This window comes from Fringilla coelebs (genome assembly GCF_963513975.1).
Source record: "Fringilla coelebs genome assembly, chromosome: 6".
In the NCBI taxonomy this organism is placed as follows: domain Eukaryota; kingdom Metazoa; phylum Chordata; class Aves; order Passeriformes; family Fringillidae; genus Fringilla; species Fringilla coelebs.
Genome location: NC_140034.1, coordinates 14,505,500 through 14,518,369, shown reverse-complemented (window position 1 = coordinate 14,518,369; position 12,870 = coordinate 14,505,500). Strand labels below are relative to the sequence as shown.

Genomic DNA, 12,870 nt, shown 5'->3' with positions numbered 1-12,870 from the left:
TTTTCAGCATGGGTGGTTTTCATGGTGCATATCTTCCTTATCACTTTAGTGTACATAATACCCTTAACAGCACTTTAAAGATTGGTATTTGGATGACTAAATAAACATTGCTGCCTCTAAAACATTTGTCTCCTGACCTCTGCTCTTCACAGTGCATGTCTGGAGAAGGGAGGGCATGGAGAAGGCAGAGGACAATGTGCTGATGTAAGCTGCAGTGTAGGCTGCCACGATAACGATCCCTTGCTGTGCCTTAAAGCCTTCAGGTGCCAACTTATGCCATGGGTCATGCTGACAAGGGAAGGGAAATGGGAGGAGGAAGCAAAGGTAGGTTTGGCCAAACTCTGCTGTCTTCCTTGAGGACACAACATAGTCTGATTTGAAGTGGTGTAAAGAATGCTGGCCAGCTCCCAGGAGCCAGCTCATTATTTTTTTGTAACAGTTGGCTTTGGAAATTGCAAAGTCAACTGTTACTAAAAATCTTAAAACTCAGTTCTAGAAAATAATAAATAGGAGAGTATCTTCTGTAATGACAGTTGGTCTTGTTTTGCCACCTGATCTTTGCTCTTAGAAAACTAATCAAATAGTTTTACACTCTAGCCTTGCCTAATCAAGGATATAAGTTCATTAATGCAAACAGATTCAATAATTTCTTGGTGTTATATTTCTTAATTATTAAAAAATTCAATACCTTGTATTGCCCATAGATTATGATGGTAATTCAACTGGACTCCACCACATCCATGATATCGTTTTTTACAGAAATATGTAACATTTAGGGTATGGGTGCATCTCCATACTTACTCTGGAGGTCTCAGGGGCACTACAATATAAGCAGCCATCAGGCTTATACTGTAAATTTGTGTGAGACATGACTGGGACATTGCACCCCAACACTCTTGATGATCTGTGGTGCCTCTGCTCTGTCCCACAGGAACGTGGCGTGACCAGGGCGGTGAGGGACCATAGGCTGGGCCAGCATGGGCAAGCACACCTAGGGTGGCAGCCAGAGACAGACAATACAGCTGAGTCTGTTGCTCATTGCTCACTGTATTTCAGGGTTGTTGTCCAACTGCTGCATCCAGCAGTGACCTACAGCTTACAGAGTTCCACCTCTAAGGTGATTTCCATTCTCATAAAACATCAAAACTTTTCCTGAAGAGTGGAAAGTTTCACCTGAAATTAAAGGATAGAGAGGAAGGCTGGACTGTCCCACAAGGCCACAGAGGAGATAAGGATCTCAGTGAGCACTTATTCCCAGTTTGGTGCTCTTTAGTGTGGAACCTTAAACTGGCCATTGGTTGCAGAGGCAAAGCAGCAAATCCTTCTTACTCCACATGGCCCAGCAGGTAATGCTCAGAGCATCCCTCGAGTTCTTCCAGATGTTAATGAAGTTATGGCTTGAAGCTTGTAGCTTTGTCTTTTGGTACTGGATTCATGACTATCAAGCTCTGATTTTTATATTGTTTTGTTTAGTTGTTTGGTTTTTTTAAACTATGGTGTTGTTTCCTTCAGAACGAATCTGGCAGGTGATCTCACAGAAGTTTAGAAAACTGGGACTTTCAGACTCTGGACCATTGCAGTAAAGCTTGGCCAACAAGCAGAACAGGGTGTGCTCTTCCCCAAAAATAAGCAGCATCTTTCTGCGTGCTGATTTTGACAGAAACTCTGACATCAGTTTAGGAGTAATAGAGCTCATGTACAACTCTTTGCCTCAGGATGATACTATGCTCCTGTCAGTCCTAGTAGTCATCCTGTTCACTGCCTGTCTCACAGGAGCAGCAGAGTGGTGACAACAGAGGAGATGCAGCAGCTGTCACACCTATTTACAGTTTCTCAGTCACTGATGTGAGAATAAACAAACATGATATTCCTGCAGCTGCATTGCTAGCAATTTATTTTAAAAATCAGTCACTTGAAAAATATTGAGGCACAGGTAAAATAGCTCTGTCAGCACTTTCTGTGTGGCACTTTGCAACCTACTGCTTGACCTGAGAATTTCACTCTGTTTCTGTTAACTTAATAGAAGAGCTAAGGTCAAGGCCACATACTTACCTGGTGAAAGCACACATTTCTCTTCTGAGTGAAGTTGTATCAAGAAGGGATGTGGCTCATCAAATGCAGGAACATGCTGATCCCTGTCTGCTGTTGCCATTGTATTCCCTGATTTTATTACCTGCTCTCAGCAGTGATGAGTAATCCTCACATGTAAGCAAGTGATATTTACTGTAAGAAAGGCCAAGTAAATTCATAGTTGAGCAAACATTTAAAGAAATAACAATTAGAGATTGCTTTTGTATTTTGTTTAAAGATGTGGAGGGGGAAAGAAATTGAAAATATAAACAGTTTCTCTTGTATATCCAAGAAACAAATGTAGAAGTTCATATTTTCCATCACTGCATCCCCAGAAATGTGGGCATGAAACTTGTATTTAGTCGGTAAATCTTTATTGAAGTCAAACAGTGGCTGACAATAGATATATAAAAAAACCCAGTAAGTCAAGAAAATTGATAGGATTAAAATCTGTGATCTGTTTTGGGGCCTGAAATGGAACAATCACAGATAAACAGAAGGAGGGTGAGTCCACAATATCCCATGAAGACACAGCATTTAGGGACATGGGTGTTGTGCTCTGGTTTTCCCTGTGTCTCTGCTTTCCTCCTCCTCACACCTGTAGAGGGGACCACACGGAAAAAGCATCTCATGGCAGGATCTGTATGTTTGGCTTGGAGTTGAGAGCCATCATCCCTTGAGTGCACCAGATTGGTTACATGGTCTGATCATTGGTAATTGCCCCTTAGCAGCTGTCTCCTGGAGAGACACCCCAGCACAGTGGCAGCTACAGAGAGCCTTTGTAATCAGGCTGGCTTGCTGTCAGTGTTCCTAACTGGGACTTCCTCTCCCTCTGTTTTTGAACTGTGTGGGAACAGTGTGTCCGTGTGTGCTTAAAAACTCAACATGGATGGTGCTTTCAGGGGCCTGACTTCAGAGCTGTGATAAAACATTTTATCCTTCTTTGTTCTTTCTTCATCTCTCTTGCTGCCACCCTGCCTTAATGGGTTACTGCAGCCTTGCACCTAAGTCCTGAGTCACAGCAACACGTGGCAGAGTTTGAGTATCTCTGCTGCCAATCTGACCCTCCTTTGCCATGGTTCTGTGTGATGGTACTGTTCCTTTTCTGCCTAGTATCAAATAATGTGGCTGCTCATCTCTGAGAACCACTAAGGGTGTATTTATTTATTCATTCAGTAACTTACATTCTCTGTAGGATCTCATACCTGGATGTGTTTGTCAGTGATGTTGGTCTCACTGGTTCATCATTAGGAGAGATCTGCTTTTCCCTGGAGGCAGCTGACTGTATCTTCCAAAGCATAACAGTCAGCCGTCAGCATATTTGGCCTTTTTTATTTTCCCTCTCACTTAATTTTTGTCTAATTAATCAGAAAGTAGACTTTCTTTTGTGATCCCTGGAATACTGGAACCAGTGCTTCAAGCAGCACAATTCTGAGTCATCTTTCAAATGTGATGTGAACTGGTTTTGCTATAGGAGTATTTATTTCATATACAGTCTGGGCTACTTTTATTTTTGTAGGTCAAATTTAACTGTGGCTTGTGCTGCCCAAACCATGCACTGGATTTATGTTGTGGGAACCATCAGCAAAAACCTAAATCCTCCAGAATTGCATTTTTTTTTTCTTTTTAATCTATTTTACAGAAACCACTAGGTAGCATCCACATGTATTTTTTTTTAATCTGATACATTCTCAAAGAGACAGGTTGATGGGAACAATTGCTGTTAAAAAGCAGGAAGCAAAGCATCAGTGGGGGCATGTGTGCATTCACATCACGTAAACCCGATGTTGACCAGAGGGAGCCAGCCCTCACCTTCCTGTCTGCCAGAGCAGAAGTGCCTTTCACTGAAGAGCAAAAGGGGGAACCCAGGAGAAGGGGTGTTGGTGACACATTTGCTGCCAGGTCCGTGACTCTGTGCACTGAGTGCTCGATGCTGAGAGCAGCCGTGAATCATTGGTGGGAGTAAACACAGGCTTTGCCTGCATGGTATGGGCATGATCCAGAGGAAACAATGCTAAAAACATTGTGTTACAGCTCTCACATGTGGGGCACATACAGAAGAACTGAAAAAAAACGCACAGGAGTCACAAGCAGATGTAAATCCACTCACTAATATGTCTTGCAGGCAGTGTCAGGGGTGTTTTGGTGCTAGCTGCTTCTGCAGCAGAGCAGGCAGCGTGAGTGCAGTGCCCACAAACTGCTCAGAATCCGTAAGTAAAAGGCAAATTAGCTTTGCACAGACCTGTGGAAAGAAAAATATAAGCTGAGGAAATAACAAGCGAGTGATGTGCACTCTGCACTTCACTGAATGCAGAGCAAACTGGAAGTGCTATGAAGATTTGGAAACTTGAAAATGTTTGCCAAAAAACAAGCAATTGTTTTGTTAGGTCATGTTTGGCATTTTCTTCATCTGTCTCAAATGAGGACCATTTATATAATAAATGAACACTTGTATCAGCCATCTCATCCATTCTTCTGTATTTCCCTTCAAAATCTCATCTAATTCCAGCTGCCATAATCTCATCCATTAATCACTTTTTATATTTCAGGGCTGCCTTTTCCCATATATGTCCTCAACCTTGTATTTAGTTTCACACAAACAGCAAAGCCGCTTTATGGGTTTTTTCCCACAATACCTGCTGAAAACTGTCCTTCTTTAAAGTTGGTAAAATACGGGGCCATGGCTGGACTGCTGATGTGTGTAACAGTCACAACAGTTCTGGTTGGACTTCTGTCTCATTGCCATCTTTGCCCTCTTTCCATTCCTTATTCTTGGGTTTTTATCAAGACTTTTTCTTTATTTTCACAGGTCCTATGAGATCCTTATATTTAACTAGAATTGTTGCTACCTAGATAGAGTAAAAAAATTAAGACATTTCAAATCACAGGTATTTGAATATTCAGCACAATGAACACCATTTTGAAAGATTTTTTTTCCTCCACATCTGTGGAGAAAACAAGCATAATTATATTCCCATACATGAAACCATATATGTCTGAAGCTGTCAGTCTGACAGTGATCCTCCCCACTGGTTGTTTACCAGCCAGCTACTGTATTCCAGGTAGCAGTGGCCTTTTCTTCCAAGCAATGGACTGGGTTACAGAGGAGCCTAACAGCAGCCTGTGTATATCTCATTTTGGCCAGCCTTCTTCAATGTCTTTCATATCAGGGGTTTAGCCAAACAAATAAAAGAACAATCAATTAAAATGACAATCAATAAAGAGATTGTTACTTAAACTAATTAATTAATGACAGAGATAACTAGAGAACAATTCTGAAAGCTGCTTACAGTGGTGATAAATCCTGTTGCAGCAATGCAGTGAAGCTGACAGAAAGGAATCATTGCTTTGTGGATATCCTTATTTGTGCAAATTTCCTTTCACTGAAGCAGTCTGAGTTCCCACGCTTCTTCATTCGCTGGTTGGGCAGTCCTGCTGTGCACCCTGTGAGTGGGGATGGGCAGCTTGTTCACATCTGTTTGCAGCTGTCTGCCAGCATGCCCCTCCTCTTCCCTCAGTGCAGCATTTTTAGTAATTGAGATAAAAACATTCTTGTGCCATCACACATGCATCTGCTTTCAGATCTGGATTTCCAAAGCACCGTTCAGATCCAGTTTTCAGCATCACTGCATTACAAGGACTTCATTTGCATAGTCCATTTCAGGTTAATCTGGTTAGATTTTTCACCCTGTCACTGAAATTATGTCTTTATAAGCATATTTCAAGGTGGACTAAAAATGTATTTTCCTCTTTCCAGGCCTTCCATGATCAAATGATAATTGGTTGTAGCTTTTCTGCACCCCCCTCACTCCATCTTTTTAACCAAGTCCTTTGAGCAAGAAGTTCAAGTGACCCATAGGAGTTTGTAGTTGGCTATGTGAAAGATGAGGTTGTCTTGTATCTTTTCAACAAATGCATGAGTCCTGAAGAATTTCATTCTATGCTGACTCCATGTCTTTGGAGAGGGTAGAAGAAGCTCATGTGTGAGGTATGAATGAGGATGTCTAGAAAGAGGGGGCTATCACCTTGAACTGAAGTCAGCACCTCTATATTGTATGTCAGATAGGCTTGGAGTGATTTGGCTCCAGTTAGCAATTGTCTGGTTTAGAATAATTTCACTTTCAGTATCTTTTTGGGAAAATGAGGCAGATTCATCATGAAATTACCATTCATCATTTTGTGCCATGATATAATCATCTGAAATCATGATAAAAAATAGCAGTTCATTTTTTATTAAAAACAGATTTAGTCTTCCTGGTAGCTTCTTTTTCTTTCATATCTTTTTCAGTTGAAAGAACAAGATGGCCAGCAGATGTAAAGGCTATCACCTGGAAAAAGCTTTCTTACATGTGTCTTTTAATGCTTGATTTCTGAACTGTGAAGAATAGTGCATCAGTATTGCTTAAATCAAGCATTTACATTTCTACTCTAATGCAAAGCAAAATCATTGAGGTCACAGACTTCGTTCTTTGACATGAGAAGCAACCTTTCCTTATGTTATCCAGCACTTTGTGTAAAAATGTTTGATGTGTCACTGGGAGATGTTGTTAATAGCAACTGAAGCATTTATCTTAGTGACATCATGACTCTTAATCAACAAAAGATCACAGTAACCTTTTGAGAAATCAGAGTACATCAATATCCCTATAATTCACTCTGCTAATGTCAAACTTTTCACGTGCAAAATATCTTGTCTGTGTTTCTGCAAAGGAAAGAAACATGTCATCAGCTAAATTTCAGGTTTAAATGAAGGCCCAAGATGAAAATAATATGGATCAGATAAATATTTTAAGGCTGTCAACTCATATTGGTTCATCTTGTTCTGTCTGTGGATACCCAAGTACAGTTGGCAGATGCCAATGCTGCATTTTTTTGCTTTTCTGCTGTCATAGCAAGAGATCAGCAGGGGTCAGCTGTGCACTTTTTAACCCCAGAATGCCAAGCAGCCTTTGACCAAACACCAAAGTGTTTTCTGAAAAAAAGAACGAACATGCCCCTGTATTTTAGCCTCGTGGTGAAAAGTGTTCAAAATCAGCCTTTGGCTTTACTTTTATTTTTCCAGCAGGAGAATAGCTCGCTGTATTTTGAGTTTGTTCAGTGTTGTGAAGCCATTGGTTCATTAGGATTAGTGAAACAAGCTGTAGATGAGAATGATTAGAAATTAACATCGGAATATCACTAGTCCAACAAGGATTAAGGCAGTTTTGGAATTGGAAGTGAGATGAACCCTAGTAATGTTTTAAAGACTCATTAGCTGATCTTGTGGTGGACACTGAAAATGTGCAAAAAGCCCTGAAGAGCTTACAATCGAAGCAGACAAGATAAGGCAAGAAAGAACTTTAAATATGAATAAAAGGGGAAGATTAACGTCCATAAAGAAAATTAGTTCCACTTTTCCTTTTTCTTCCTCCTTCATTGTGCAAATAATCAGATTTGTAACACAGATCTTGTTGTGACACAAATCCTGACTGGCTGTTTTTGCTGATATTTCTCTGCATGTGAACAGATTCTGGCTCAGAGCCCATCTTGTTTGGAGCCTTCATAGGCTCCAAATCAATTGGCTGCCAGGGCTTGGTTCCAAGTAATGGATAAGGGTTTTCTCAGCACAATATGGACTATACTTTTCATTGAAAGGTAATGGTTTATTCTACAGGCCAGAGTGACCCGATGATATTTCCTCAGTAATGAGTTGTGCACTTGAATGCTTTCTAGAAATTTTATTTCTTCTTTTTCTCCATCAGATCATCAAGAATTGGATGAATTGTTGATGTTCTTTCTTTTTTTCTTATGGTACAACTGTAAAAAAACTTGAAATAGAAAGGATGGGTATTGGTCAGATTGTTTACAGGGAGTATAACTATATGGACAAGGGGTACTTGTGGTGTTCTCAAAAGCTCAGTTTTTCTACATTCCTCAAAGAGCAAGCACCTTCCCTTTGGGAAAACAGATGGTGCCTGCACTACAGGATTACAGAGGGAAATGGGTTATGATGGAAGGTGAGAGGTGGAAGCTTACTCTTCTGCAAAATCCAGGCTCTGCTTTCACCTTGGAGATGGTGGCACTGGCTTTGTTACCTCAGTGCTGGAGTAATTTAGTGCTTTGTGGGGGAAAAAGTACTGCTGTGGGCAGAGCTGGGATACACAGGTGGGATCTGATCTCTACCTGGTATTTGAAGAACGTGTTTAAACTCAGTGGTGACCCTAATGTGTACGTAGGAATTGGTGTGTAGTCACACTAGGGCTCTGTCCACCCCCAGAACTGAAGGAATGGGACAGAAGTGTTTGTTTCTGTTTCCTCTTACTTCTCTATTTAAGCTGCAAGAAAAACAAGCTCATTTTAATAAAAAGGAATTAAATGAGGTTCATGACAGCAGTGCTGCATAGCACCAGACTGAATCTCCACACTTGAACTCCACTTTAATGGGTTCTCATCTGAGCTGGTAAGACCCAAGCTTGACAGACACAGCCTCAAACTGGGAATGAGTGCTTCCATTTCCCATCACATTCTTTGTAGATCTTGCAACAGAACGCTGAAGTTCACCAAGGCCCACTCTAAATCTTATGGGGGTCATATCTGAAGTAATCAGAAAGACAGATCTCTTGGGAGGGGGTTTACTCTGGGACAATGGGAAATACCCAAGGCATATATGACTTCCCAACAGGTTGCCTTCCCCTGCACACATTTGTGATGCACCTCTTCCTTCTGACCCCCCTGCCTACCAGTGTTTGTCTTTTCATGTCACTCCCGTGTTATCCTCTCAGCAGTGTGTGATGATGCAGGAGCCCAGACCGGAGGGTGAGCAGGAGCAGCGCACTGCTGCCTCCCCAGCACAGTCAGGAGGGCCACTGCTCTCACAGGCAGAGGTTGTAACAGACACCAGCAGTCTGACAATTGTTCTCCTTCCTGAAACAGCATGGCACAGTCTGGTTCTCTTCCCTCTGTTGCAGTGGCTGAATATCCCTGTTGGATGAAGCAGGGTGTTTGATTTTGTGAATATTCTTTAGCTGTGTCTTGTTGGTTTTGCCTGCAAGCGTGCAAACCCTGCAGCCCTCTGAAATCAGTGACATGATTGTGTATGACAGTCATTAGTGGGTGAAACAGAAATCTGTCTGGGAGCATCTGTTTTGAGGGAGCCAAATATAATTAAAGTTTAACCATGCTGCATTTGCTCTTTTATTTACTGGGACCCAGTCCTTCTCAGGGATCACAGGGACATTTCTTGAGGTCCTTCTGAGGGGTTTGACTTGCTGCATTTTGTCATTGTATGTGTGTTTCATATAAGTGTGTATTACAGGATGGATCAAACAAATTTGTTCAGAGATTTCCTTCAGGATAATGAAACTCTACCTTCTTGAATATGTTCAGGTTCTTTCCAAGGGGAATACTTTCTGGTTTCAGGTTGTTCTGAATCTGGACATCTTGCACTGATTTATTGCATTTTATCTCCTTTGAGCAAGGAGATAGATTAAATGTGGTTTTATTCTGTAATTAATTCTATACACTTGACAATAAATATGTAATGTCTTAACTTGGTGAGTGGTACTTGGTAGGATGTAATGCAGGGATCAGTGATGTAGCCTTCCTAGTAAGGAAATGTCTCACAGCATGGTTTCCAGTTTATTTTCAAGGGAAAATTGATCAGGTATTGAATTGGGCTTGGAGGAAAACACTCAAAGCAGCATCCATGTTGCAAAGATCTTACTCAGCCTTGAAAAAACCATGTAAAGGCTTGTCTTGAGTTCAGCCCTATCAACAAATACATAGAAAACTTTGGGTTTTTTCAAATGTTTTGAACTTTCTAACTTGATTTCATTTTATCTTGAGTGAATGTGGTCATCTGTTTATTATGGTCACCTCTATGTTACCTAATGTGTCATTATCCCTCTGACTATGCTTTCCAAGTACATTCATTCATATTACACTCATGACTAGCAGGGCACTTCCAAAATGCAAAACTGCTTTGGAGAAATTGTAATTACTTTTGAAAAATCCTTTCATTTTTATCTGCTATTCCTTTTACTGCTAGTTTATTGATTTAGTTACATTAAATATGGGTCTGTGTAGTTAATTTTAGATATATGTTTAAATTTTACTGCAACTCTGAAACTTTAAATGAGTAGGAAATAAGTAAGGAAATATCCTTAAATAGGAGTAGGTAATAAGTTCCTATTCCAGCACCTAATGAGATACATTTTTGAGGTTTTGTACAGATTTTCAAATAAGCACTGTGTGCACTGCCTTAGGATTAGGTACTTACCTTCCCATATATTGCCATGGAGAGCAATAGCTGTCTTCTCAAGGGATCTTTTCATGTCCAATTTAAATCCCTAAATCTACCTTCTTTTGACTGGATGGTGATTTTGAGAATATTTTTGAAGAGGCATCTCTGAGGGGGCAAACCAGGTGGAATTAAGCTTTCTCTGTCGGTTTTTTTGCTGATGGCTGTAATTGTTTCTTGTGGCATCCATTGTAATAATCCTTCTTTGTGTTTTTTCTTCCTGAGCTCTCAGTGCCTCATTGTGTTTTGGATTTATTCATGCAAGACATAGAATGGTGGTGTGGGATGCACAAGTCTCCTGGAGATATTCTTGAAATGAAGATCTTCAATCCAGCATTTCAAAATAGAAATGATTAAAGATGAGAGGAATGCTTGCATTTTTGCAAGTACTACATATTTGCACTGTTTTACTGAACGACTCCCATGCTGCTTTTTAATATTTCTGTGCTGGATTTTTGATAAGTGATGCTCAGCTTGAAAATGCTTGAGCTGCACTTCAGGTTCCCTGTGGCAGGGGACGGTCCCTCTATGGCAGATGGGTACCTGTCAGGCCACTGGGTGAGGGAGAGCCCTCTTTCTCCCCAGGATGCAGAAACCTTCAGACTGTTATAGGGCTGTGTCCAATGAAATTTCCTTTGCCTGTTACTTTTCTTTAAAAAGTCTCCCTTATCAGGTGCTGCATTAAGCTCTAAGGCTGCACTGAATGATGCAGGGATACCAAACTGTTGTTAGCTGAGCTGCACCTGTCTCAGAACTAGTGGTGCCCTGGTGAAAATCTATGTGGGTGCTACAATTTTTGTCTCCTCCATCATTTAATCTTTTTATGGTACACTCATTGCTGCATTTATAAAATGAGATGGTGATATTTTAATTGAGTTCAGAGGGATCATAAATAAAACCTCAGCATTGGTAAGAGTATTATAATCTAGATCAGGGAGTTCATTATCTGAATATATAAGATTGGACTGAAGAACCCAGCCAAGGGCTGGGAACTGCACTGCCATGCATGTGCACATCTCCTGGGGCTGAGTGTGTTGTGCTTCTGCTAGGCTTTATTATTTTTTTTTCTTCCCCGACTGTTTTTGTAGGGCTTGTACTAAGGGTTTAAAAAAGCAAGTTTTGAATTTTGGTGCAGTTCAGTAGCTTGCTACTTTACTTTTTTTTACTTAACCTTACTTTTTGTGTGCCCATAGCTGATAATTATTCTCAGTCTTAGACTGCTTTTGGCCAGATGGGTTATTTTAAAATTGCATCTTGTAGGTGCAAGATTGCATATCTTCTAGGCGCAAGATACCATCACAAAACTGCATGTGTAAATGTCTAAAGTTACATGGGTATATGTGTCTTGCTTCAGTGTGAACCTGTCCCTTAAAGCACCAAGGTACCCTGCAGCTGTTTTGCTGCTTTGCTCCTTTGCCAGTCTGAGGTTCAGAAGGCTCTGACCTTCAGCTTGCAGAGACTCTGTACATTTACTCTGGCTCTCAGGCTGTGGAGGAAGCCCTCCTGACCTTGGAGCCAGCCCATTTCCTGATTATCAAAACCTTTTACCTGAAAGATTTTCAACTGGTGCACTCTTCTGGTGGGGGATTTCTTCACCACCTAAACTGCAGCATGCTCAGGAACAGCTGTCAAGTTCAGGGACAATAACATCTCTCTCCTGTTTATATACTTTCAAACCATTTCTTCAAACATCCTGAGATCCTACGACACCAGGGGAGTATGAACTGGCATCTTCCATCAGGCATGTGAGAATACCAAATCACTTCTCTCTCAACTGTTCCAGTTCTCCAGACCAGCAGTGATTCCATAATTCATATTCCACTGAGTGAAATGAGAAGAAAATGCAAATACAATACATTTTGACTTTATTTTCTTTGTTCCCTGCTCAGCCTTCCATAACACAAGAATAACTGAACAAGCTTTTACAGAAATCACTTTTGGGTAGGAAAACATTACTTCCTGAGGAAAACTGTTACATATCTATGGCTTTAATTATCCTGAGCAGCCCCAAGAGTTCAAAGCACAAGTATTGAATTACAAACAGTTGTATAATAAATTAAACATTGTTTTGTACCCATCCTAAGTATCTCAGGCACTAAGGAGTGCTATGTTCCCTATACATATATAGACAGACTTACCTAGAGAGAATCAATGCATAATTTATTATATTTTTCTGTAATGTGCTCTGAACTGTTTGAACAGTCTCAAATATAAGCACACAAACACAGATGGCTTGGCTGTTCTATGTTTGTTTGGCGTGATAAAGCTGTCATCAGCTGCTGTCTAGTTCAGCCACACTTAATCATCCCTTGATGGTCCTAGTACACAAGCAAAGCCTGTGTTGTGAGTATCTGGGTTTGTGAGAACATATGGAATATTTGGCTCTGATGCTGGGAGAAATACATGTTGCTTCTCGTCCTTGGGCTCTGTTGTGGGAACAGTAAATCCTAGAAGATGATTGAAATACTTGCTTGGTGCCACTGAGTTCTTAAGCACTCAAGACTGACATGTGATTGAGCTTT

The 12,870-nt window shown here is 40.8% G+C and overlaps 1 protein-coding gene across 1 annotated transcript in view; it reads left to right on the top strand.

Moving 5' to 3' along the window:
• LOC311154816 (uncharacterized protein C14orf132) overlaps positions 1–12,870 on the top strand; it is a gene marked incomplete at both ends in the record, with an annotated part of 32,669 nt that overhangs the window by 10,106 nt on the left and 9,693 nt on the right. The gene's annotated exons all lie outside the window — the stretch shown is intronic.